This window comes from Arctopsyche grandis, chromosome 6, assembly GCF_051622035.1.
Source record: "Arctopsyche grandis isolate Sample6627 chromosome 6, ASM5162203v2, whole genome shotgun sequence".
Taxonomy (NCBI): domain Eukaryota; kingdom Metazoa; phylum Arthropoda; class Insecta; order Trichoptera; family Hydropsychidae; genus Arctopsyche; species Arctopsyche grandis.
In genome coordinates, this window is record NC_135360.1 from 11,470,108 (window position 1) to 11,497,538 (window position 27,431).

Below are 27,431 nucleotides of genomic sequence, written 5' to 3' on the forward strand. Positions count from 1 at the left end.
GTCTGTAATACGTTTATTTGGCTTTTTCGAGATTCTGTATATATCGAATTGATTAATTAAGTAATTTATGTATTAAGTCAAATAGAAATAGTGTTGTTGGAACTGAGAACTTGAATGCCGCCACTTTTAAATATAACATCTAATATATAATTTCGAAAGAGACTTTGTATGTATTTATATATGTTACTGTCGTTCTTCGCCTTCTACAAACAATCATAGAAGGGAAAATAGAAGGCAAACGGTGGCTTGGGAGAAAGAAGTTCTCTTGGCTCTGGAACATCAGGTCATGGATGGGACTCGGTCTCGAAAAGTTATTTCGGCTTGCTAATGATTGGGAAGAATTCGCACGGGCCATTAACGATATCTGCCCGTGGTAGTCGCCTACGTCCGAATACAGATTCGGCAAAACAGGTAAGTTTCAAATAAATTCGCCCCTGGCCCAGGGGGCACCGAAGGCTCCGGGGGCGAAAGCTCCGGGGACGAAGGCTCCGGAGGCGAAGGCGCCAGATGCAAAGGCCCCGGAGGCGAAGGCGCCGGGGGCGAAGGCGCCGGGGGCGAATCTAATATATAATTTCGAAAGAGACTTTGGATGTATGTAACTATCGTTGGTTCGTAGAATCCGTGACGTTAAATTTAATAAAATAAAAACAAATGAATATTCAAATAAATTTGAATAAAACAAAACTATTCAAATAAATTGTTTACTATGAGATTGGCCATTTTTAAGCGGTTTATATTACAAATACCGAGCAAAGCCGGATAAAACCACTGGTAATATATAATAGAAAAGTAGGCACAAAGAAAACTGCTTCGTTTTCTGACTTTTCTTAGGAACATTTCATACTAGCATTTCCAATTATTTTATTTTATATAGATATATAAAAGGAAGGCCTGACAGGTAGACCCCAATACGCCTTTCTATACAATAAATTACAAACATTACATTTTTTTTTAATGACATAAATCGTTGTATTTCGAGGGGCTGAAGAACATGAAATTAACAATTAATTAATCCAACTATGAATTTAAACTTGTACATAATTTTTTGCATCTTGTACATAAATCAAATTCAAATATTTGTGCCATAGCGGGTAGGATGGATTTTGCCAATTTGATGGAGAAACCGTTACAACAATGAAATCAGATAAATTGGCAAACTCTGATAAGAAATGATCGACTTGGAGTCACAAATATCCAATTCTGATCAACAGTAATAAATATTAGCACGGGATTGAACCTCTTGGTGCAACCACCGAGCCATACTGCTGGCTAATATGGATACGAAATAATAATTAATCGACCAAAATAAATGGCAAATTAATCAGCACCTTTCACTTGTAATCACGGGTCGATTTTCACTAGGGGGCGGCGACCGGAGGGTTTCAGTTCCAGATCCCGATTACTATTTCAGTTCTAGATCCCGATTCCTTTTTCAATTCTAGATCCTGATTCCTTTTTCATTTCCGGTTCTGGATTCCTTTTTGTTTCGGATACGGACTCCATTTTCAGTTCCGGCTACCGATCCCTGTTTCAGTTACGATTCCCGATTTCTGTTTTAGTTCCGATTCCGATTAATTATTACTATACGTATTGTAACTTTATTTTAAATCATGTATCAATATGTGTCTGAAAACAACCGTTGAAATTTTAGCCGGCACAACACTAGTTTATATATATGTATGTATGTATATATCATGATATTATAAAGCCCATGTGATCCAATTAACTTGATTTTGATAACTGCAACTATTTGTACATATAGTTAAATACATATGTATGTAAAATCATTGATAATAGTAGCCACCAAATTTGAAAGTATGTGGAACATTTCTATGTGTATACTATGCAAAAAATATTCGTATGATTGGAAATTCCAGAATATTGTATTACATAATAATATTTTACGTAATTAGGATGTTTTTTTTATGTATTATATGTGCATATTATATAAGTATTGATTGACTCTTTTGTATGTATTTACAAATACATACAAAATACATTTTACTCTTATTTATAATTTGATTTCATTTTTATATTTGATGTGATTTTATTTTGTTTATATTTTTGATGACTTACCTTCAGGCTATATGTATATTATAGTTACGACAAAAATGGAATAAATAATCTTAGAAAAAATATGTCAATGTTTGAACCATTCAAATCTCTTATTGATATGAGAGCTTTTATTTCGGCATATTTATTTTTGTGTATTTTAAAAAGAAGAAAAAATTGTGTTCACATTATGTTTATGTATGTACATACATATATATATATGTATGTTGCTACATATTTATGAAGTTACCTTACAAATCAATTCGTTAAATGCATTTATTATTTTATATTTATTATTTAAAAAAAAAGCTATGTATATTTATTTAGTATTTCATATTCAGATGTCAGATTCGCAAAAGAAGTATAATTTTATAAATTATGGCTAAAGTCCGTGTGAACCAACTTAGCCAATCGAGCGGCTTTATGGGGCTTCAACTACTTACGTAGGTACTTGGAACGTCTTTCTTTCTTTTATTTATGTGGTGATAATTTAGATGAGTAATGATTTAAGCATCACATTTTTATTTCATTCAAAATATCCCACAACCAAATCTCTTAGATTTGATTAAAACTTAGATTTTAATATTAATAAAAATATTCAGAGCATTTTAACGTACGAGAAAATTTAACTCGAGTATTACGCCAATATTTGAGCACTAAGTTGATTTTTACTTTTGAACCTCTACGTTCTCGAAACTTCCGGTGTAAATGTTAGTTTGAACTCGACACTACTCCGATGTAAATGATTTTATGCTTAAATACAGGGCTTGCCAATCTAGGGCTACCCTAGAGCACATTGTAAAATTTTTTTTCAAAGCAAATTTATAGTTGTACACGTGTAATAAATAATACAAAAATAATTTTAAAATATATAAATTATTGTTTATATTCTTATGTACACATCATGGTTGCATCATACAAAATGTCTATCCTTGATCAAACCGCGCAAAATGACAAAGTTTCAAACCGATCGGAAGAATGTAGGAATATTGCCTGAATCATTAGCAAAATGAAACATAAAAAGTAAACGTTATATAAAAATTATAATATCAATCTTAAAGTCAGTGTGATATTTGGCTTTGTATTTCATTGGTCAGTGCCTCATAATTAGGAGAGTATGATAATATTCCTTTAGTAAACAATCATATAAATGCTCATCAGTGAGTCGAGATCTATGTATATTTTGATTTTATTAAATTCATGTTTGAAAACCATGATTGGCAAAGGTATGTGGAACCGAAAAATAATTTTATTTTGTATGCTGCTTTTTTAAGAATGGAAACTTTTTTCTGTCCACTGTATTCCAGAAGATCTCATCTGATATAAAGGATTTTAGCATAATATCATTCTGAAGGTCTAAAATTTCTAGCTTTAGTTCTGTCCTTACTTGAACAAGCTTTGCAATGTATACAGCTATTTACATTACATTTATTTGACAAGTAAAAGGATTGATAAAAAAAGAAACTATTGGTTAAACTGTTCTTGAAGCACTCGAAGATCTTTAATCGATAATGACCATAGAAGTAGAATGCTCTCAGCCTCCAAAAATGTTGCTACAAAAACTCTGCGCGGCAGAGTTTGTTAATTTTTTGCTAAACTTTGTCTCTCTTTTGACTTTCCGTCTCTCTCTTCGATGGCTCGCTTTTAGACGATACTTTTGTTAACAATGACCATTCTATGCATTCTGCTTCTACACGTTGAATTTCCTTCATATTTGGGAGATGATTGAGAGACTGAAATGAGTTAACAGAACCTATGATTTTAGCTACATGTTTGTCTTTTCCCGGTAGCTCCCAAGTTTAAATAATTTAATTTTTCCATGATGTCTGTGATAAAACCAAATTTCATCAGCCAAATATGATCCGATAGAAGCAGCATCACAATCACAACCTAAAACGAAGAGAAAATTAAAATGAGAGGTCAGAGTTAATTAATATTGCTGTCTTGCTCCCCCCCATCTAGTTCTCTACCATTGAGTACCTAGTGCAGTGTTGACAACATAAACATGTCGAATTATGCTGAAAAATTATTTCGAGTTACATAATTATTAAATAAGTATTTTAGAAACTCGTTAAAATAAAAATAAAAATCTGTCGCGATCGAGCGCCATGGCACCCGCGGGCACGGAGCTGGGAACCCCTGCATTAATACAAATATGTATGTTGGGAAAATTTCATTCATCGCATTAAAATGTACACTAATTGGCAAGTTTTGGATCACGACCTGTAAATGTACATTTTTATAGTAACAATTGATTATATCAAAAATAATAATAAAGTTTATTTATAATGTACTAGTGTTTTTAGACGGTTTCGCTCGGTATTTGTAATATAAACCGCTTAAACATGGCCAATCTAATAGTAAACATTTTATTAAATTTATTTGAATAGTTTCATTTTATTTAAATTTATTTGAATATTCATTTGTTTTTTTATTAAATTGAACGTCACGGACTCTACGAACCAAACAAACATACATACAAAGTGTATTTCGGAATTATATATTAGATTATTGTTTTTAATATAAACCACTTAAACATGGCCAATCTAATAATAAACATTTTATTTAAATTTATTTGAATATTCATTTGTTTTTATATTAAATCGAACGTCACGGATTTTACGAACCAAACAAACATACATACTGTTATGTACCCCGCTTATCACTCTAGTTCCCACAATATCAAATGTACTTTTCACACGCTCATATACGTGAATAACAAAACTATAAAAATTCCTGTAATAGGATATTCAGATAACACAGGAATGTGCCCAGCCCATAAGATAACAAATCATTTATATAGATCGTTTATATAGACAGTCATCAACATCGACTCCGCAGTGACGGACAGTCATCATCATCGACTCTGAGAGTGACAGTCGTCATCATAAAGACTCCGAGAACGCGTCCGCAAATAACGATCAGCACAGCAGCAGAATAAAGTGAACGAAAGTTAAAGTTATAGTGAAATAGTTCTACGTGTCTCCTATTATAAAAGTCATCGTTCCATAATCTATCGTTTTTCGAATATATCTATAATATAAGATAAATGTAACATTTTAATAATAATAAAGAAACTTGGTTGGTTAACCAAGTAGTAAATAAAAATTAAATAAATATTTTCCTGGAACGTGACAATACATACATAGAAAGTCTCATTCGAAATTATATTAGATTGAAAGTCCAAGTTCTTTAATTTGAAGAAGTTCTTTTAATTTGATATGTCCAGAATCTCGGAAAAGCAAAATAAACGTATTACAGGCCACCAGTATTATTAATTATTATTAAACGCAAAACATTACATTACATAACTGTTTTGCGAGATATGTCTCGAAATGAAGAAAAGAGGAATTATGCCACTTTCAATTATAACGGTTCATATGTAAACGAATGTTGAGTGATTTCATTTTCCTTTTGCTCAGAATTCGACGTAGTTTGTTTTTGTTCTCGATTGCGGTAATTTTGTCGTTCGGATTTATTTCGTTCCATTGATTCCGTCGTATGTGGTTTCGTTAGTTAGATACCAACCCAAATTCGGCTCCCTATTTTCTGTTGACGGTACTTTGCGGTTTCATCGATGAGCTCAAAGGGAACTTCTCCTTTTTGACCTACACACTTCTGTTAGGAGCGAACGAATACCTAATTGAATGATCAAAGCACAATCAGACTAACCTGACGTTCTCAAATAATCGCGTCAACTCGATCCCGTCACATAAAAATTTCAAACGATTTCATTGAATTATTTATATCGCATACCGACCTAGGCGTGGTGTGGTGCGTCACGTGAAATTATTAGTATGCAAATCGTGTTTTGCGGATCAGTCCTATCCTTTTTCATAGGTGAAAGGTCCTTTATGCCGTGTCCGATCTCTTGAATTTTCCACGGTCCCATCGGACGTCCTGACCCGACATGAAATATGTCTCGGCACTGTAATTTTGGCCCTGGAATAGTTCGAGGGAAAGGATACGTACATACCCTAGCAATCTTCAACTCTCCAGATTACTTTTTGAGTAATGTCATTTTCCTCTGTCACGAAAGAATTTTCTCTCCCTTCACTTTGAGCTATTGATTATGTGAATTCCCAGGCGAGCACCTCTCATCAATGTATCATCACTTCGGGGCAAACTCACCTTAATTACATAATTGATACCTAAGGGGAGATTGTGCATCAGCTGCGCTATACATAAATTACTCATCTATTACGGGCAAAACTCACGTATGGTAGACTAAGTTCGAAAGCTCAGCGCAAACATTTGTTCACGCATTAACTAATAGCGTGTGTCAGCGATATTCAACCTGGTGTATAAAGCTTCCTTAATTATTAAGTGATTCTCGAAAATTTGACAAATTAAGTAATGAAAGCGATGCACAATGAATAAAACAATTAATTAAATAAAAGTAAAAATGTTTGTGAAGCACTAACTATCTTCCCAACTGGGTTGGGTAGGTGTTGTTTAAAGAACCCTTTCATTTGGTAGATTTATTTATAATATTATAAATTTAGATGTATATATATAAGTACAAATATATAAAATGTATTCATAAGGTCAATGACAGTCGAACTAATAGACAAAGTTTACCATTCAATATGTTATTGAATGGTTCTCCGAACCGAAATAATATCTACATATATGCAAATGAATGTATGTATGTACATATGTCTATAGGAGATATATTATATACATATATGTACATATATATCACATACATATATCTTGACATTAAATGTTACCAATTCAAAATTCAGATTCTATAAGTTATTTTAACTTTATTTCATACACCACCCCATCCCTTTCCCTTCGGTATTAAACCTAGGACAGAATATCAAAAGTATTAGATGTCTGATTTAGGGTCGGCTCAAATATGCAGCAGACTAGGCACGTGATTAGGGGCGCCAAAATATTTTTTTTTTATTATTAAATTTAAAAAAAATGTCTTTCTTTGAACATTTTATACCTAACAATTTTTTTCTACTCGAAGTAATAATATTGACTGTAAAATATTATACGAATTTATATAAAGATGCAGGAAGTTGACTGACAAATATCAACGACCCACGAATAAAACTCGTAAAACAAAATACTGTCGTCAGTAGAAATGGTAACTTGGAATTGTATCAAAATTAAATTTTTTGAATCATACATATATGTATGTATATGTTTTATGTATCAGGGATGGGTTTCCATCACGAAATTACATATATTGACCAATCGTATTTGATTCTTCAATTCATTTTTTACAAACCTCCTTTACGTTTCACATGGTCTTCGTTTACGACGTCATTTTTTATTAAATATGAATTATTGTCTTCGTTGTCGAATTTATTTCAGATATGAAATAAATCCGTTGTTTTTTTTCTAACTTCACCAGTTTCTGTGGTAACATGTTCCTTTTGTAAATTTTATTATATTCATTTTTTATCCATTAGTTGTTGATGGAATAAAAAACGGAATCATACCTGTTGATTGTTGATGATTCGATGAATTCCACTAAGAATCGTAATCCCATATCTGATTAGAATGGTAAACATTGAAAAACATTTGAAGCTGGATTCGTACTTGAAATTGAAACCAAATTGGCAGTCATATGTACATATATATAAATAAAATTATTTAACCAAGTCGTAGTTGAAAATTTTAACAGTTCACATTCCCGATTTTGGACACCTTCAATAATCTCGATAGCAATGTATGTAAGTTGTATTTGATTTCATCATACATGAATGATTTGTTAACTAATGCGTGCCATACAAGGGAGAGGGGGGTTCCACACGATTCCAGGTTGACAGCCTCGGATTTAAGTGTGAAATAATAAGTTTGAATTGAGAATAATTCGCATGAATAATTCAAGAGGAGTCGTAGTAGTGGGTGATTCGGCTGGGGTTGATCACCTGCATTGTGTTGCTCGGTGGACGGTCCGTTAAGCGGGGGGGTTGGATTCATGTCATGTCAGGATTTGTTCATGTCTGGCTAGAGGGTTGATTTTAAAGTAAATATACGTAGAAGGCATACCTCAAAGCCCGGCCAAAGCCCTGTTCGTGTTGGGTAGAGTGCAGACGTCCATTCAACACGGTTAGCTCTATTCTGAACGTATTATCAACACTCGTATACACCCGTATACACACGTACACATACCGATAATTTATTAATGGCGTTTGTATCAGGACTCAAATCGATATTTTCCCCATAGGTTATTCTCGTATAATATACACATATTATATTGTATAATATGTAAGAAAGCACTTTATAGTATAATATGTAAATAATATAATATAATCGCTTTATAAGGGAGTTGTGTGAACTTTTTGAACGCAAATAATATTAAGCGAACTGTGCGGAAAGTCGGCTAACTTTGTTTGACAGTTGATATTAAAATGCATTTCAGCGACAATCTCATTAGCAGATCGTGCTTTGATGATCAAACGAATGCATCCGATTAAAATATTGGATTATTTATATTTTTTAATCCAATATTTTATTTACAAATATATATATATTTTTGTTTGTTGTCCTGAAATAAAATGCGCTCAATTATTTTATTTTGTAGACATAATTAATTTAATTTGTAATATTATAAACAAATCGTTTTTGTGTATGCCTAAGTGTTTGTAAAAAATAGCAGTGAGTAATTGGGCTTATTGCTTGTTTGAAAAAATATATTTCTTTTTGCCATTCAACGATCCCCATGGCTTCCACAACATCTTTCCGTTTTCTCTCTGTCTTCTCTCCCCTAATCTACTTTCTTTTTGTTCCTCATTTCTTTCTATCTGTGTATTTCGTTTTCGTATACTATCTATGGAAAATATTCACCATGCATACAAGAAGAAAATTTATTATTATTAAAATAAATGCCTATCAATAATTTCAACAGTAAAATATATGAGCCGTTATATTCAAAAATTGCATACGTTCACTTTTCTTTATTTGGAGAAATATTTTGCAAAGCATTAAATATAATGTTTTGAATTTTACAATTACGTGATACGTGTATTCTGCTTTTCCGAGAATCTGGAGATATCAAATTAAAATAATTGATAACAATTTGTGAAATAAGTCAAACATTAGACATCCGCCACTTTCAATTATACGGCTTATATGTATGTTTTTTAAATCAAATTATTTAACATTTATTATTTGATTTACGTATCTACATATGAAAAAAAATATTATTCCAGGCTATAAGGAGGATTATGTACAATGTATTGATAACAAATAAAATGTATACAGCAAATGAAGTAATATAATACGATAAATCCCTATGTATTTATATACATATTTATGTATATAAAGAATAAGTATAATGTCTCTAAATAATAATAAATAAGTAAAAAATGTTCAAAGACAGCAATTTAAGTGAGTTAAATAAAAAAAAATAGGGCAAATTAATTTTCATCTGTATGAATTTCAATTTTCACCCCTTGATAGTGAAATGTGTTGGTATTATAAATGTTCAAACGCGCTTAAATTGTACTTGGAAGCCCCAAAAGAACGTCGGACAGATGTTTGCAACTCGTATTATAAAAGGCAATTAAATTTTGTTGCCCACTTTCTGATTTTGGGTTTCATGCTTTAAAAATTAGCGATAGGAAAAAAATATTCAGCAATGTAATCACAGTATAACATTATATTATGATTCAGTTTTCATTTAAGTGAGCATATTTTTTGTTCACACATTTTAATTGTTATAAGTAAGATCACACATTTTAATTGTTATAAGTAAGTTGTTAAAATTTGTCGATATATTTACCCACAAATAAATATAGGGATTGCACAATCTTTACTAATTGTCTGAAATAAAAATGTATTATTATTATTGCTATTACTATCTCTCTTTTCTCACTATTACATATGTATGTATATTCATGTAAATAAACACTGCTGGGATTATACTTAATGGAAAAAAAATGCATTAGATTTAATACATAGTTAATGTAAAAGACAAATAAATAGAATATACTTATTTACCAACTGTCGCCGACGTCTTCTCGAGTGCCGGGTGGGTACATATCTCCCCCCTCTAGAGAGTTTTGAACTTTTGTTGTTCTTTTGTACTTCTAGGCCAGTGTTTTCTACCTAGGATTTATTCTTATAGAGGGAATTATTGAACAAACCATTTCGAAGCACTTTTCGACGCTGTAATAATTGATGGTTACTAAAAAAGCTAAAGGAAATCAGCTGAATTGGTTATGGTGAGGATGATGTGAGGATTCAGGAGTAAACTCAAGGAAGCCTAATAAAACTTTACATTTACTTTTAAAGAAGTTTACACATGTATGGCCTCATAACATAAGTTCTATTGGTTCTAGTTCTAGATCATAATGGTTTCTGTTTTTTTTATCAAGCAAAGGAGATATATGAATAAATAAAGAAATAATCGTATGACGATGACAATATCATTAGTTGCCAATTGTGTATATATTACCTATCTGTTATATTATATGTATTATAGATAATATCAAATGTTTCATCAACCATGACGAGTTAACCTGTCAAAGTTTCCACTGAACTTATATATGTGGTTCTCATATTGATCTATCGGTCTTTTATTTTCATCAACTTCTTTTCTCACAAAAATTCAAAACTTTATGAACCATCTAGTACATATGTATTATACATATATACATTATATTTTCATGGTATGTTTACTTTCTTTGACAGTTACCGATCTTCAAAACGGTGATTAGTAGGGGGACATGGTGATAAAACAGCATAGTGTACTGGTAGAGCTATTGCATACCAGTAGAGAGATCGTAGGTTCAAGTCCCGGTCAAATACGCTGCTGGCGAGATGTCGTGGTGAGTAAAAAATACAGAGCGATCGTCTCCTGCTCGAATTTTCCGATTTTTCCAACTTAATTATTGTGACGGTTTCAATACATCGATATCTTCCTTCCGAGTTTCTCTAAAAGAGAAGTTCGAGCTGTTAGCAACTCAAATTTGTTGAATCTTATAAAATCCTACCTAAATAATGTATTTCTCACAAATTTTCTGTGTATCAAAAAAAATTATGTTGATTGCCTATAGATGTATCTATTGTATTCTATGTACTTGTTATGCTACCAATTCATACATATTGCTAACAAATGCGTGCATTTTGTGGTGTGGCGATTATGTACACCGCCAGAAACATAAGTTTTAAATAGTTCGGTGACTTTTGATACAAATAATGAACTTTGTTGATGACGTGGCGTGGATTCGAAGTATGTCCTGAGTGATATGAAGAATTGTTATAATTTTATATAAATGTAATTTTTTTTAGTACTTTTTTGTAAGTAAAATATAAAGTAATAAATTAATGAATTAAGTTTTTTTTTCATTTATGCCTACATTTGTACCATTAAATAAAACTTAACAATATTTTATGCTGGTGAAACTATGTTTCTGCCGGTATACAATTAACACGCATTTGTTTACAATACATACACAAGTCATTAATAGATTAGACATCGTGAACTAAAATATCTGTACATGATTATAATAAAATTAAGTTAGTCCAACAGCATCATCCTAAACTTGGCTGATACATATGTACATACTCATTGACACTTTCCATTTTAGTAACGGGAAACCACTGCAGAGAAACATTTCTGGAAAAAGGCGGTTCATGGAAAATTTTGTCATGGTGTACATATGTTTTACTTCATAAAAAAACCAGTTCAGTTGGGTTGCTGCAGTGTTGCAGTCACTATGGCAGAGCCGTGTCTGGCTACAAGGCAAAATTATGTACGCCAACTGCCAACAAAATTTATGATTTAACTAAAAAAAAAAATCACTGGGCCTGGTTTGGATAATTGTACATACCTCGCAAGTTTATTTACAAGATATGTGGATGCATTTTCTATTTACAAGGTTTTATATGTTTTTTATTATTTCAACAACGAAGTATTGACAGATGTAATCTTCGACATGTGGGATTACAAAAACGAAATGAGATGACTTTTATAATGGCTTATCAAATTTAGTATGATAAAAGGTTCACAGTATAAATATGTATATAAAATCAAGCCAGAAAGACGAAATCAATCCGAGCTGTCAGAAACACGTTTAAAATTTGGCCTTAACACCTACGTATGTACATACATATGTACATATATCAGAATTATAATATAAACATTTAAACATTCATCATAAAACCTAAGAGTGAAGTAAAAATATATGAGAGATAATGAAAGCCTATAATACAAATGTTATAAGATATAGGGTGAAATCTATGAAGTTATAGGCGTTTAAACAATTAAAATTTGGCAAAACGAGAGGGTGGCTGAAAGGAAATATATAAGGCTACTTACCATAAGACGTCAAGATGGTCAAAATTGTAGAATTTTCAAACGTGTCGATTATTTTTCACCATCTTACTGACGGAATTGATTTTAATATTAATTGTTGACCTAACCACGCAAAATGGCAAAGTTTCAAAACGATCGGATCGTAAAAAATATATAATTGAATTTAAAGTGTGAATGAATCGGCATGCGAAAATCTTTGTCCACTATATTTATTTATTTATAGTTTTGGACCATTGTGGCATTACAGGAAGAACCTAATGCGCCACAATGGCCTACATTTGAAAAAGAGAAGAACACAAATAAAATACAATAACATGCATAAAATAAATAAAAAAAGCAAAAGCAGAAAAACATGATAAAAAAATAGTAAACGAAAAAAGACAAAACAAAAATAATAAAAAAAAAATAAGATAAGGTGAAAGAAATCAAATAAAAGAATTAATAAAATCACATTTAATATAAAATGAGTATAATATTTAATTAAACATTAGTTTGGACCATTGTGGAATTACAGGAAGAACCAAATGCACCACAATGGCCTCCATAAGAAAATAAGAGAGAAAAATAAAAATGATAATAATAATAGCAATAACAATAATAGAAAAAAAAATCACAGTGTGGCCCAAATGGAAGAGAGTAGATTAAGATACCACTCAATACATCACATTCAAATTCAAAAAATAATGATGAGCGCAGCTTACCAGGCAAATATGTTAAAATAATATCCGATAATCTACGCTCACCAAGGTGGAAAATATCGCATTCAGGCACAGCAGCAACGATTTCATTGAGAAGTCGAAAAGCTCTTGGAATAGGAGCCATTCGAAAAAGAACTGTGCGAGCAGGAGGTACAACTATCAAATGATGGATGACTGGAAAATGCACTCGAGATAGTTGCACTCTCGAAACATCCAAACTTTCAAAGATGCTCAAGGAGAACTAACGCAATAGAATTCCACAAAAAATCGTCAAAGGGTATTTGGATGTTAAGAGGGCTGGACAGCAGCGCCTTGTCCATACAAACGTACTACACTTCTCCCTTCCTCAATTATGGCACTAGAGAAATTATTTTTTAATATGCTATGGATATCCACTATTGAGGTGCATCTATCGTTTTATTTTTTTGATTAATTATTTTTTATATGAGCTAGGAGCCGCCAAACATCTATAAAATCGCCTCTTTTTTACACCCACGAAATGAGTCCAGCGTGCTTATTTAACGGTCGATTTAAAAAAAAATACGCCGATAGATGCACTGAAAGTATCTTTCTTATACCGATGATGAAATTTTTTTTTAAATTGGTCCAGTTTTGGAGGAGAAAATAGTAAAATACGAAACCTCGATTTTGTCAATTTAAAATACATTTTATCTGGTCGAAGCGCAACTGTCGCATTCACTCAATATATATATTGTCGCATTCACTCAATATATACGTACACTCAATATATATATCGAAGAAAGGAACGGTAACAAAATTAAGGTTTCAGGTGTACAGCCCTCTTAACCGAAGATGCTAATCCATTTTTCGTGGAATTCTATTGCGTAAGTTCTTTTTGAGCGTCTTTGAAAATTATCACTTCTCGAAACTACACTACTATTTAGTGCAATATAGTGCATCTTTCCTGGATCCCAAATAATGATGTCTACCACGCATATAGTTATTAGCTATATGATCCCTGAAGCGTAACTTAAAAATTTCTGTGTCCTAAATAGTAGTCCATTTAACTGCCAACTGATAGTAACCAACCAATGTAGTGTTTCCTCTAATGTATGTATTCAAAAAAAATAAGATACGTGGTAGTTTGGCGTGAAATTTGAATATAATATTCGACGGGGAGAGTGGTGGCGCGTGCAGGTTCTTTGGCGCCCTTGCGGTCGGAGGTGAGTCCAGTGCGGTGCGGTGGTGCAGCAGCCAGGCAGGGCGGCTCGCTGGTGCGTCTGTGGGGGCGACGGCGTTCACCTCTCATTAGAGGGCGGCCCTGGAGTTTTCTCGAGGCCCGGCAGCGGCGGCGGTTGCCTGGCAACGCGCCCCGCCCGGCGCCTCCGCCCCGGCCCCGGCCCCGGCCCCCGGGCGAGCAGCTCGCCGGCCAGACGCTGCCGCCCCCGCCGCCCCCTCTTCCATGCCGCCCCGCCGGCAAGGACGCCGGCAGCCGCCCCCGCGACACACCGTGATTTGGCGGGGGCGCGCAGCCTCAATGAATGGACCGCTCCGTCACTCAAATTCTTCACAGTCGACACTCGACACCTGCTTACTGTTTAACGCAACCATACTTCAACGGTTACTAGATAGATACTGGTAATTAAAAAAGAGAACACCCAAATGAGTGAAGTTTAAATAAAAAATAAAATAAAAACATTTACTTGTTAGTATTTTAATCTATCGTATTTTATTTTAACATATTAGCCACAGTGACATTACAGGAGAGGTCATTCAATCACAACAACATAATAATAATATAATATCATAATAATAATAATATAATATAAAATCATAACATCATCATAATAATAATAACATAACATAATAATAATAATAATAATAATAATAATAACGGGTCTACGTGACGAGACAGAATGTTAAATGACAGAAAACGCAAATATCGGAAGGCAAAGATCGAAAATCGAAAGATCAAAAAAAATGGTGCATGGTAAACGGTACATACTCACTTAATTTGCGTGAGCAGGATACAACAGGAACAAGAGGAACATGCTTTTCCTCCCGTAATCTGCGCGCGCACATTAATACGGGAGGAAAAGCCTGTTCCTCTTGTTCCTGTTGTATCCTGCTCGCGCAAATAAGGTGAGTTTGTACGTGAGTATGTACCGTTTACCATGCACAATTTTTTTTGATCTTTCGATTTTTGATCTTTGCCTTCCGATATTTGCGTTTTCTGTCATTTAACATTCTGTCTCGTCACGGAGACCGGTATAATACATACAAATACAAAAGGCCCTGACGTGTGATTTTGGTCCGAGATCTTGTCTTCACTAACTGAGGGGTGTGGGGGGTTTAACTAGCGGGGAAGTTGGGAAAAAAATGGTTTTTTTCCCTACGACGCAGTGGTACCTACCTACCTACTGAGAGAAACTGTGCATGCACCATGTATTTTGCATGCACCAAAAGGGAGACCAGTATAAAGTGTGAGGGCGGATCTAGTGTATTAAACATCAATGTTCACAGCTATAATTGATAAAATCAACCACTGGCGTTGTTCAACAACCACTCAACCAGGTTAGCACATATATATAATATCGCTATTCTGTATGTCTGTCTGTCTGTTTGAGATAACGCTCGCCGTACTATAATAGTCGTTTCGATTCGACATACATATATGTATACGTCACAGCTAAACCTCTGCCAAAACGTAACTAATTGCTACCAATTTTTCCTCTTGGTAAAGAATTTACCGCCACTTATTTAAAATTATTTAATTAATAAATTTTTTTATTGGTGTTTTATATTCTTAACATGTATGTAGGTAAGTAGGTAGTTTTACCATTTTTTTTTTCATATCAAACAATTTATATATAATATATAAAAAGAAAATATATAAAAAACCTAATTAAGAAATCACTGATTCTCTCCGTAAACTTTGTTCATGAGTATGGCAAAGTGCTCAATCTGCCATTGCGATAGGGGGGCGAAACGGGAAAAAACAATCAGAACAGTGTGAACAAATGGAACAGTGTGGACGATAGACGTCACCGTGAAGGAAGATGCAGTATTTTCAAACGTGTCTATTACGATTATTTTTCACCATGGTAATGGCGGACGTAATTTCCACTAATATTGATGACCAAACCGAGCAAAATGGCAAAGTTTGAAAACGATCGGATAAGAACCCAAACTTTGTCACACGACCAAATTATTTACAAGCTAAGAAGAGGTAAGTAAAAAATCAATGTTTTGTTTGTCTGTTTTTCTGTCTGTCACGTATGCGTTCCTATACCATTCAACCGATTGACATGAAACTTACAGGAGTTATTTTGTGTATGTCCGCGATGGTTTCTGTAAAAAAAATCGCCCAAAAACAGGAATGAGTGGCATTGAAACGCAATAATTTCAAACGATTTCGCGTCGCCTCCTGCGTTGTTAGCATAAAATAAACAAACAATTGAATAATTTCAAATGTGTTCGCCGCCTGCGTTTCAGATTAGTCAGATTAGATCATGGTTTTAGCTCGGGACCGGGAAAAACGGGAACGGGAATTGCATGCGTTATTGTGGCATTGCAACGCATGCCGGGATCAGTTAGTTAAATATAAATATTAAATTATATATATTTAAAAGGTATTTGAAAAAAATTTTACTGCGTGAGGATCGAACACATGACCGACGACAAATTTCTTTTAATATTTTTTATTTAATAACTTAATATGCCAACACCCATGCGATGATATGTCATCGGGTAAAACAATTGTTTCATCTATAATAATATTAATACATTTTTTATGATACTTAAATAACGCCAGCAGCATGGCTCGGTGGTTGCGATAATGCTAAGCACCGAGAGGTTGCCGGGTTCGGTTCCGTGCTAATCTTGAATGCTTCTAGTAAGACTTGGATATTTGTAACTCCAATTCGATCGTTTCCTATCTGAGTTTGCTAATTTATCTGATTTCATTGTTGAAACGGTTCCTCCGTCCTCCATCAAATTGGCGAAAACCGTCTTACTCACTATGCACCACTATCTGAATTTGATTTATGTACAGTAAAATTGATGTACAAGTCTAAATCCATAGATGTTTCTTTGGATTTATTAAGTAATTAATTAATTGGTGGTTAATTTCGAGTTTTTTAGCATCTCAAAATTCAGCGATTTATGTAATAAAAATGCTGCAATGTATTTAATTGGCCAGGAAGACACATTAGGGATTACCTGTTAGGCCTTCGTGGTATAGATCTATGTAAAAATAAAAATAAAAATGAGTGAAAAAGTAAGCTTTACCACTAAATAAATGAGTTGCAAATGGCGGAAGAAAGGCGTGTTTGGATAGCTAGCTGTCATCGCTTCAATATGACACAAGATTCCGATACAGTTTTTAATTTAAGTGCGTTGATGATTAAACTCCTCTAGCGTCATGTCAGAGACATCAACTTATGTACATAAATCTTAGCTAGCCCCGTATGTCGGTAAGTTTTTTTTTAATTTTTTAATTTTTTTTTTTTACATACATATTTTCACATACATATATACAAATATACCAGGAAGGCTTAACAGGTAAACCCCAAATGCACCTTCCTGGTCCACATAATTATTACATAGATACATGTAAATCTAAATATCTGACATCTATGGTCAGTATACATATATTACAAACATCGTATTAATACGATAAATAACGATGAATAACTTTCATATAACAATACGAATTTTATATTCGATAAACAACCACAGAGACATCTATGGTGAGCAATATGGCGAAACCTAAGATATAACAATAACTAAAGGTTTGCAACAGAAAATTGGGAAGGAAACGCCAATTTTACAGGAATCGTTTCAATGAAAATCAGAAAAATTGGCAAATTCTGATAAGAAACGATCGACCTAGAAAAATCAAGGTCTGGCCAACAGCGAGACTTAGCGGTGAATCGAACTCGTAACATCAAGTACGAAATAATTCAACATTCACCACTAGACCACGCTGCTGGTTAACAAAGTTAAGTTAACAAAGCGACCCGAAGAGTGGAAGTGTAATAAAGTGGAAGTGTAGAATGTACCTATATAATAAAATAATGCAAGGTCACTCTTGATGTGGGTGCATAAAATAAGAAAAATGTGTGATATTAGATGGACGAGTACTGTTCAGCATTTTGGAGAGGCCTCCATCCATCAGTGGATGTCAATGTTAATGATGGCATATTTTATATGACTTTTTATTCGTATACGCTATATGTACTCTTATCTATATCTGGAAAAATCCAGAAAAATAAGTAAGTTTTTACATACTTCAAGATAATCTCATTTTAGGTTTATTTATATAAATAGGTGCACATCTTCATTATGTGTGAATTTATTTGAATAGAAAATTTTACAGACAGTTGCCCGACGTATACGAGTATAAATCGACCTCTATACAAGTGTTTCTATCATAACAAGCTAAAAGTTTTAAGATGAATAGCAATGTCCTTCATAAACATATGTATATGATAAACAAAAAAAAAGTAGTGGATATTTATATATTACACATACAAATGTGTGAATTTTATTTTTGAGAATTGCATTTTGCTAATTGATAAATGTTCAGTTTTTGAATATACATTTTTTTATAAATATACAATAATTCACCAATTTTTGATTATATAAGTTAATTAATTGCTTGGAATAATGAAAAAAATGTATGTACATATTTATGTTAAAATGTTAAAGTAATGATAACTTCTACCACACATAATGTATAATGAAAGAAAATAATAAGAAGATTGAGTCAAATTGAACTTTTTATTTGAAGGTGATTTGAATAACATATGAAACAAATCTATTTTATTGTATTATGTGAAATGAATTCCGTCGATTTTGAAAGTATTAAATTTAGATTAAAAACGATGTGATTTTTAAGTTTTCAATACTTTTCACAAATATTTAATCGCCTCTGTGAAGGGAGGTATAAATTATAAAGGGCGAATCTTGAAAGTACCAGTGGCGTGCCATGACTTTTAAAACAAACGACTAGGTATGGACAAAAAATATAGAAACCTTATTCTTTTGAACGATTTGTCGAATAATCGACCGAGAATGCAACATTACAAGGCCTCGTTATTTCTTTCCGCGCTGATTTTGTTCTGAAGGAATCGTTTCGCGAGCTGAGACCCTTACAATATTTTCACTCAAAAAGTTATGTATAAATATGTATTATTTTAATAATAGTTCAAAATGATGTTTGATAGACACAAACCAGAACATCTATACACAAAAATTCACCAGAACCGTAAAGCGAAAAGACGGCGAGTCCGTGCAAGTGAGTGTGGCGGCGGACCATACCATAACAATCCACTACCTTACTTCAGATGGGCCAATTCCGGTTTATGAACTTCGCTTATCCGAGTGAACAATATCAATATGGAGAACCATTTGAATTGAATTGTTGATATTTTTAGTAAAAGATTGAAGGGGACTAGCCTAGTGCTTCTAGTCCAATGACGGCACGCCACTGCTTTGTATATACATACATATATGTATAATATACATAAATTATATTGTACATCACTCTTATATGATCGAGTAAGTTTGTCATACAGTTATAATTAGCATATTTCAACAAAATTCAACGTATTTTCTTTTTATTATAATATACATTTAAGATTTCTTTTTATTAACATAAATCTGACTAAAGCGTGCATGCGAGTATTTGCCGAATGAAAGCTTTACGTTCGATGACTTGAAAGGAAAACTTTTTAATGGGCGAATTTCCGTTTAACGTCCTAAGTTCACTCAGTTACAAAAATTGGCACGCGTTTTATTATATCGAAAAGAAAAAATCTCGCGGATCGAACGGGCGTATATAATAAATAAATAATTTAAACCCATAAAATTCATTACAACCCGAATAAGCACTGGGGGATTGTATGGCGAATTTTCCTTTGCCATTAGGTGTCGGTGAACTTGTTTGGATTATCCATGTTTCGAAATTATCTGCGCCGCTTCAATTACCAGGGAAAATATATTTCCACATTGAAGGGCGTGCCACAGTGTAGGGCTTTATTTGAAGCTTTTGATAATTTTCTCGCGGATTTTCGTCGTTTTTCCTCGAGTAGTTCACACCGTCGTGCCCCGCGGCGAAGCCTTCGCTTTCCATGCCTCCTGCCCGCTTTGAAAAACCCACCCCACCCCCTACCCACCCAACCACTCCACCCCCGATATCTCAACTCCACGGTGTACGTTCGCGTTTAGCGAATTCGCACACACAAAGTATACGGCGTACAACTAATACGCGGCGTGTCAAAGGCTCCGAACATAATACACCTAACAATCTATTATAATAATCTCCTGCCCCTCTCCCTCTCACATCCTTCCCTCTATTATAATGATACGCTCGGGTCCCTCATCGGGACTCGCATCGCATGAGCGATTAAATTGATTCGTATCCGTGGCAACAGTGCGCTGATAAATGATGGAATCCTGCCTTAACGGAAATGTCTGAGCTAATAACAGCTCAGTTCGAAAACGAGAGTTAATCGCAACGAAGCATAGTTCGGAGAGCTATTTTAATAAAATGAATAAATTCCTGGTAGAGAAATTGAACGTTTCGAGTGGGTTTTAAATTGCACGTTTCTCGCTCACTATCTCTAGCACCTTATTTCCTCCAAATTACAACCTGACGTTGTTGAGTTCCTGCTGAATTTCATACCTTGTAATCGCGACCGCTCTAAAGCCTCACAAAGACTCGTCGAGATCCCCACCGATGGGCTTTTCTCGGTTTTTCGGAGTACATTCGAAAAGCTCGAGAATTCCCCTCGAACGTGGCGCTGCATCCCCCCACACCCCCCAGTCGTCTCGTGAATTAGCTGGGAGGGCTTTTAATACAAAACATTTCCCCAAAATGAAATAAAGAAGCGTAATTAAAATTATAATTAAACGTTGATCTCGTAAATGGGATGTGCGCGCATTGAAAACGACGCGACGCGACGGGCGAGTTCGAGTGTTTAATCTCTCGCTGATCTTGACGGTCGTAACTAATCAGAAGGGACGAGAGGGAGAGTTTTGGAAATAATTTGGCGGGTCCTGCTCAGATGTTCGAGATAGAGTCGTTCGTTTTCCGTATCGGACATCTTTCCCGGGAGTCCTTTTGCCGTGGAAAATTTCAGTTGGAATTTTCATCCCCTCTTTTGCCGTCGCGTCGTGGCGCGTTCAACTCGAACGTCACACGAGATAAGCTCTTGACCCATAGGTATACGGAAAATTGAAAAGAGTTTTCTGAGAAAGATTTGCAGCGTTTGGAATCGAAATTTCCCATCACTTTAAAAGTATTATTTGTATCGGAAACTCGTACGTACGTATGTATGTACAATACAATTATATTAATTTCAACACACTATTATGAGAGCTTTGCTCGGTATTTGTAATATATGCTTATTTAATAGTAAACATTCATTTGTTTATTTTTATTAAATTTATTTGAGTATTTCGCGACTGCCAATCAGCCACGAATTTGACGACGGCCCAATCAGAAACTATTTACACACACACAACGACGGGTTTTTTTATAGCATGGCACATATGTATATGTACATACATCATATGTGCCATGACAGGAATTACCCCAAGGCGACACATACGGTTATATTATTTTTGTACATAAGTACTAACAATTTTCCAAACATAACAGTACATAATATACAATACAATTTATGAACAGTCAGTTAATTTTTTGATACATAATAAATTTGCCGGAAAAATACATGATGTATGTAGGTAGCATATATGAGATTCAACAAATTCGAGATGCTAATAACTCAATTTTGTGAGAAACTTAGCTAGAAAAACCGGAAAATTTCAACAAAAGACGGTCGATATGTGATTTAATAACTAGAATATCTCGTCATCAGCGTAATTGGCCAAGAATTGAATCCACGACTTATCTACTACTTTGTAATAGCTCTACCAGTGCACTATGCTATGACTTTAGTTTTTAAATGAAATGGTTTATGATTTGAACCCCTTCAACCTGTCACTGAGCGGTATGAATTGTGAAATATTTCCAAAGACAATTTTGCGAGCTCTACCAACAGTGAAAAAGCTAACGAGGTGACCCAAAAAGCTTCAAAGTTGAAGTTGACTTCAAATGGTCAGCTAGAAAAGCGTACACAAGAAAGGTATGAATTGCAAAAGTGATGCAAAACATGTTCTTCGTACTAAAGGAAGCGGATGTGGTGGAGTCGTTGAACCGAGTAAGATAAAAGGATCACAGGCGAGAAGAATTTCTTCAGAAAAATAGCTATTTGATATAAAAAATAAAAGTTGTAGTATGGTCTATTTTAAAATATTAATATACATCATAATAATTTAGTCACTGCTCTTCTTCCCGAGGTCATATTGTAACATACGCTGGGTAAAATATTATTGTATAGATATAGGTTCTATGGAAAACTCTCTTTAGAATAGAAAAAAGCATTAAAATGAAAATATAAACATCAATGTATATTTAAAGCAAAAAATGCATCACACGCTCAGCGTTGTGTGAAACCGATTCTATGAACATGAAAGAATTCAACGAGCGATTTTCCTCACGCATTATAACGAAGTTTCTTAACAAAACGAGTTTTCGCTAGCGAGTTTTATTTTTTTTAAAACGCTTTTATATTCCATATACGTATTTACGTACTCAATTTAATTTTTTTTTTAGATTGTTTTATTCAAACGCGATTCAAACGTCGCTCGTCGCAGGTTTACAAATAAGTTATGCACATGTTTCCGCGCGGTTTGCGCGCGAAGAGCTTTCCTTTGGATAATTGAAAACGCTTTAATCCCCTTCTGCGCCCTTCGCCCTTACACCCAGCGGGCCACTTTCATCCGACCGCCCTGGGGCAGCGGCTTATTAGTCCGATGAGTGTACGTAGTAAGTAGCCCGGCGTGCATGTATGCGATTATGTACTGGTCGTTAATTACGAGAACGCGTGGCGTGTTAAAACTCACAAACACTCGCGACTTTGAATTATTAAACTGACCACTACGAAGGCGCTCTTAATAATTCATAAAAGTAATTAATAAATTCGTAAAGTTAGCACTTTGGACGAGCGTAAATATTTTCGTTATAAAATAGGTTAAAAGCGAGAATTTTCAATGCGGATTGGGATGGAGCAAATTCGAACCTACGCGGATGGGGGCAAAAAAGGATCTGTTTTCGAAAATTTGTATCTAATAAATTAGTAACTTTATGAAAATAAAATTTATGTTCATAAAAGAAAATGTTGTTTCCTACAAAATAATATTATTATTTTTGAATAAATTTTAGTTTTAAAATTATAATTTGAAAAATAGTTTTTTTTAATAAACATCTTTATAAAAAATGTTCCGCACCATACGCAGCCCGAATTGGTTTAAATAACCAAAATTTTTACCGCAAAAACCAAGAAAAATGCTTTCATTATATAGCAGGCTTCAATATTAAAATTGGGTCAAGCTCATTTGAGGCAAAATGATATTTTTTTTCTAAAATGATTGCATATTATAAATTCCTTTCTATCAGCTTCGTAAATGAACGGAATCCCAATGCAAAATATCTTTCTATAAGATATTTTATTTAATGTCAAACCAATTATAAAATATTTAAGTGTATTTACTCAAACATTTGTATACATTTTTATTTGTTTCAAAATTTCAAAGAAAAACAAAATTACAGTAATCTTTTTGGGAAGGGCTGTGCGGATAATAACACAATAAAATTTCATTTTAAATGGAACTTTTTTATTTATTTTTATTTATATTTACCATCGTGCCATTTTGGCTTTTCCCTAAAGTGACATCTTTGGCCAAATTTTTACTATTATTATAGCTATTAAATTATATTCAAATAGTAGTGACAAATGAGGATAGGTTGCCAATTTGTTTGGAACCGTTTCAACCGAAATAATCAACTATACAACTAATACATATTTTATTTTAATTTTATACGTACATACATATATACTAGGAAGACCTGATGGGTAACCCCACTGCATTGACAAGCAATTAATAGAGCATCATGGAGATATCTATGGATAAATTTGACAAAAAAATTGCAGCATTTTATAAATCAGCAAATTTGAGATGATGACAACTCGAATTTTGCAAGAAAATGGTACGAGTTTGCCAATTTGTTGGAACCATTTCAATGAAATCATGTAAATTGGCAAACTCTGATAAGAAACGACAGACCTGGAGTTACATATCCAAGGTTTGGCCAAATCAAGGGCCAAGGATTGAACTCATGGTCACTTAGAAAGTATTAAACCCTAACCATTGATCTACATATGTATGCATGCTATTGATCTACATAATATATCCAAGGTTTGGTCAGTAACACTGGGCCAGGGATTGAATGACTCCTCAGTTGGTATCATTATTCTAATAATACCTTACCTAATTATTTATATGGAATATTAAGGTTTAAGAATTAAAAATTCAAGTAGTTGATGCTGTTAAATTCGAAATTCTTTTCAAAATGATTCTAAATAAAAAATGATGTTGTTCGAACTGTCTCCTAATCACACAGATACACACACATTTGTAAAAATGTTATAAGATATCTCCTATATCTACTATGTATGTATGTATGTATATACAAATCGGCCGAAATATCGAAGCTGTATTTTATCATGATCAACAATACTGCAAATATTGATATTTCGTATATATTATGTAAAAATCGGCAAAGGGAATCTAAGAGAAAGGTTAATTAAAAAAAAATATGTATCGCTTTTTCAGATGTGTATTTCTTTCGCAAGTTATATACATTTATTACATAATAAAATCATAGCATTGTTATTGTAATAAATATAATATAAAATGATATAAAAATAGCTTCAATTTTTTATCGTGCTTTTGAATAAAAAATCAAAAAATATTATATTAAGTGGGATGACGGAAAAAAGTGGGCATTTTCGCGCTAAGTGTTTCCCAAACAAAAATATATCGCATCTGTGTACGTATTTTATTCGTAGTGGGTCGGTGTTGTGAAATGGGTTGTATCATTCAATTAAGTCTCAATTTTACACGGAATATCCATTTTCCCGGGTTGGGGGGGGGGGGGTCGTATGTAAGACGGGACCGGGGTGGCTGCAGACGAGTCGGGCGCCTCGTTCATTCGACTGTCAGACAAATTGAGAAACACAGAAAAAAATCTAATTAGGCCAACGAGACTCCGACATCAAAATTTACAACCCCTTCCCGTTTGATGCATAAATTACAAAACAATGGTCTCATTACAACGACGAACGCACACATCGAAACGTCCAACAAATGTTTTATGGCCGCCGAAGGGATGCGAAAACAAACGACGAAATAATTACACCGTCGAATATTTGAGATGAAAAAAAGAAAAGAAAAACTAAGAGATAGTTTGTGTAGCGTCGAGTGATTGATATAAATCGATTTATAGAACGGAAAATTTATGTCTTTGAACAAAGTAAAGTAAAATCCTGAATGCTTCAATACTTGCTCATCACCTCAATTCTTTACTAAAAATACACAAATGCGTTTACAAACATAATGTATTGAAATTTCAAAAATTTTATTCATTGATTTTTATTGAACTTAAAAAGCTTTTATTACTTTTTTTGCTTGATACTTATTTGAGAGTGAGAAGAGATTTTGTGAGAAGTGAAGTGAAACAAAACAGTATTTTTCTAATGAGTTACCGTTTATTTATTAAGAAGATCGAAAAATTCGAACAGAGGGAGCAATAAATAGAATTAATACTATCCGATAATGTCAATTTTCAATAGAGTCATTTCACAACTTGTCAGATAAAATCGGAAAATTCCGACAAATTATAGCCGATCTGGATTTAGTAATATCCAAACCTTGCCAGCAGCTATAGAAATAAATCGAGAAAGTCGAATATATGTATTCCCAAATATTTCAACTCAGACCCTTTTAATCCAAATAAACTAAAGATTGAGATACGCTGGCTCGTATCTCCAATGAAAGTCGAATTTAGATTACAATCTTATGACTGCAGTGACTATTATATATATGTAGAAACTAATCGACATTTTCAGTATCAATTCCAACCCTTTGACAACATCTGCAAGTGAGTGATAGATTACATTCGTTTACTCAAATTCATTTGAAATGGCCAGCTGTATAGCTCGGTGGTTGAGTTAGTGCGAACCACGGAGAAGTTCCCGGATTGTAGCCCCGATTTGACCTCGATTGAAAAAAATTTAATCGGAGTATTTATGCAATGGTGCTGGTCAGAATTGGATATTTGTGACTCCAATTCAATAGTTTCCTAACAAAGTTTACCAATTTAAATGAATTCATTGTTGAAACGGTTCCTTATCAAAATGGAAAACACCATTCCACCTTTTTAGTTTTCACCACTATTTGAATATGATTTAAAATTTATATATGTACAAGTTTAATACCATAGATATCGCTCAGGCATCTCACTCGAAATGGTATCATGGGAAAATATTATTTTTGAAAAAGAATACAAAAAAAAAGAAGAAATAACATCAATAGAGGACAATGTCAACAATTTAACTTTAATATAAAAATAATTCAGCAAATAGTTAATCGAATCATATTTTTTGGACAAGCTAAAGCGAGAATGTATCCGCTTTGGTATATTATTATAATACATGTATATGTGGAATGATAAAGGGGTCAGGAGCGCGTGGTCCCACGCCACGCCACGCTACGGGACCGGGGAGGTTTTTGATCGCACGCCATACAAAACCGCTAAAGAGATTACACGTCCCTTTTTTGAATTTTCCTTCGGCAAATATTTTCCGATGCGATATTGTTGCCAGATGTATTTTTAAGGGGTTTGCGCCGCTCCCGTCGCAAGGCCTCGGGGGATTCGCGCGCGGCGCGGTCGCTGAAAGCAAAACAGACCGCGGTCTTGTGCGGTTTTCGACAGGGGTGGGATGGAGGTCCGGGGGGGTGGGATGCCCATCGGCGAAATGAGCCTCTGAATAGTGGTGAACCTGAGGGAGTGGGCGGCGAAGGGGTGACCTGCATAACTATTCCGGTGGACTGACTGCTACAAGAAATGGGATGTTCCGGCCGCGACCCGCATTATACTTGCAATTGGCCTGCTAAGGCCATCCACACCAAACGACCACTTCATAACGGACTTGGAGTGCTTAAATACGTTGCCAACTCGGAAACAAACAAAAAAAATAAAGCTAAAATGAGATTTTTTGATTAAAAAAGTCATCCGTGTCGAACGTCACACTATGGCGAGGATTTTTTAGGTTCGCATGCCAAAACTTTCATAAAATTATTTACTTTATTTCAGGTATACTACAGAATTTTCAATTAAAAAAAGGAGCTTTCAATAACTATATTTAAAAAAAGGAAACAACTATAAAGCCAAAGTAAAGCATAATTAATTAAAAACGAATAATAATGAAGAGTATTCAGAAGTAAGATGAGTCAAGTCGAGG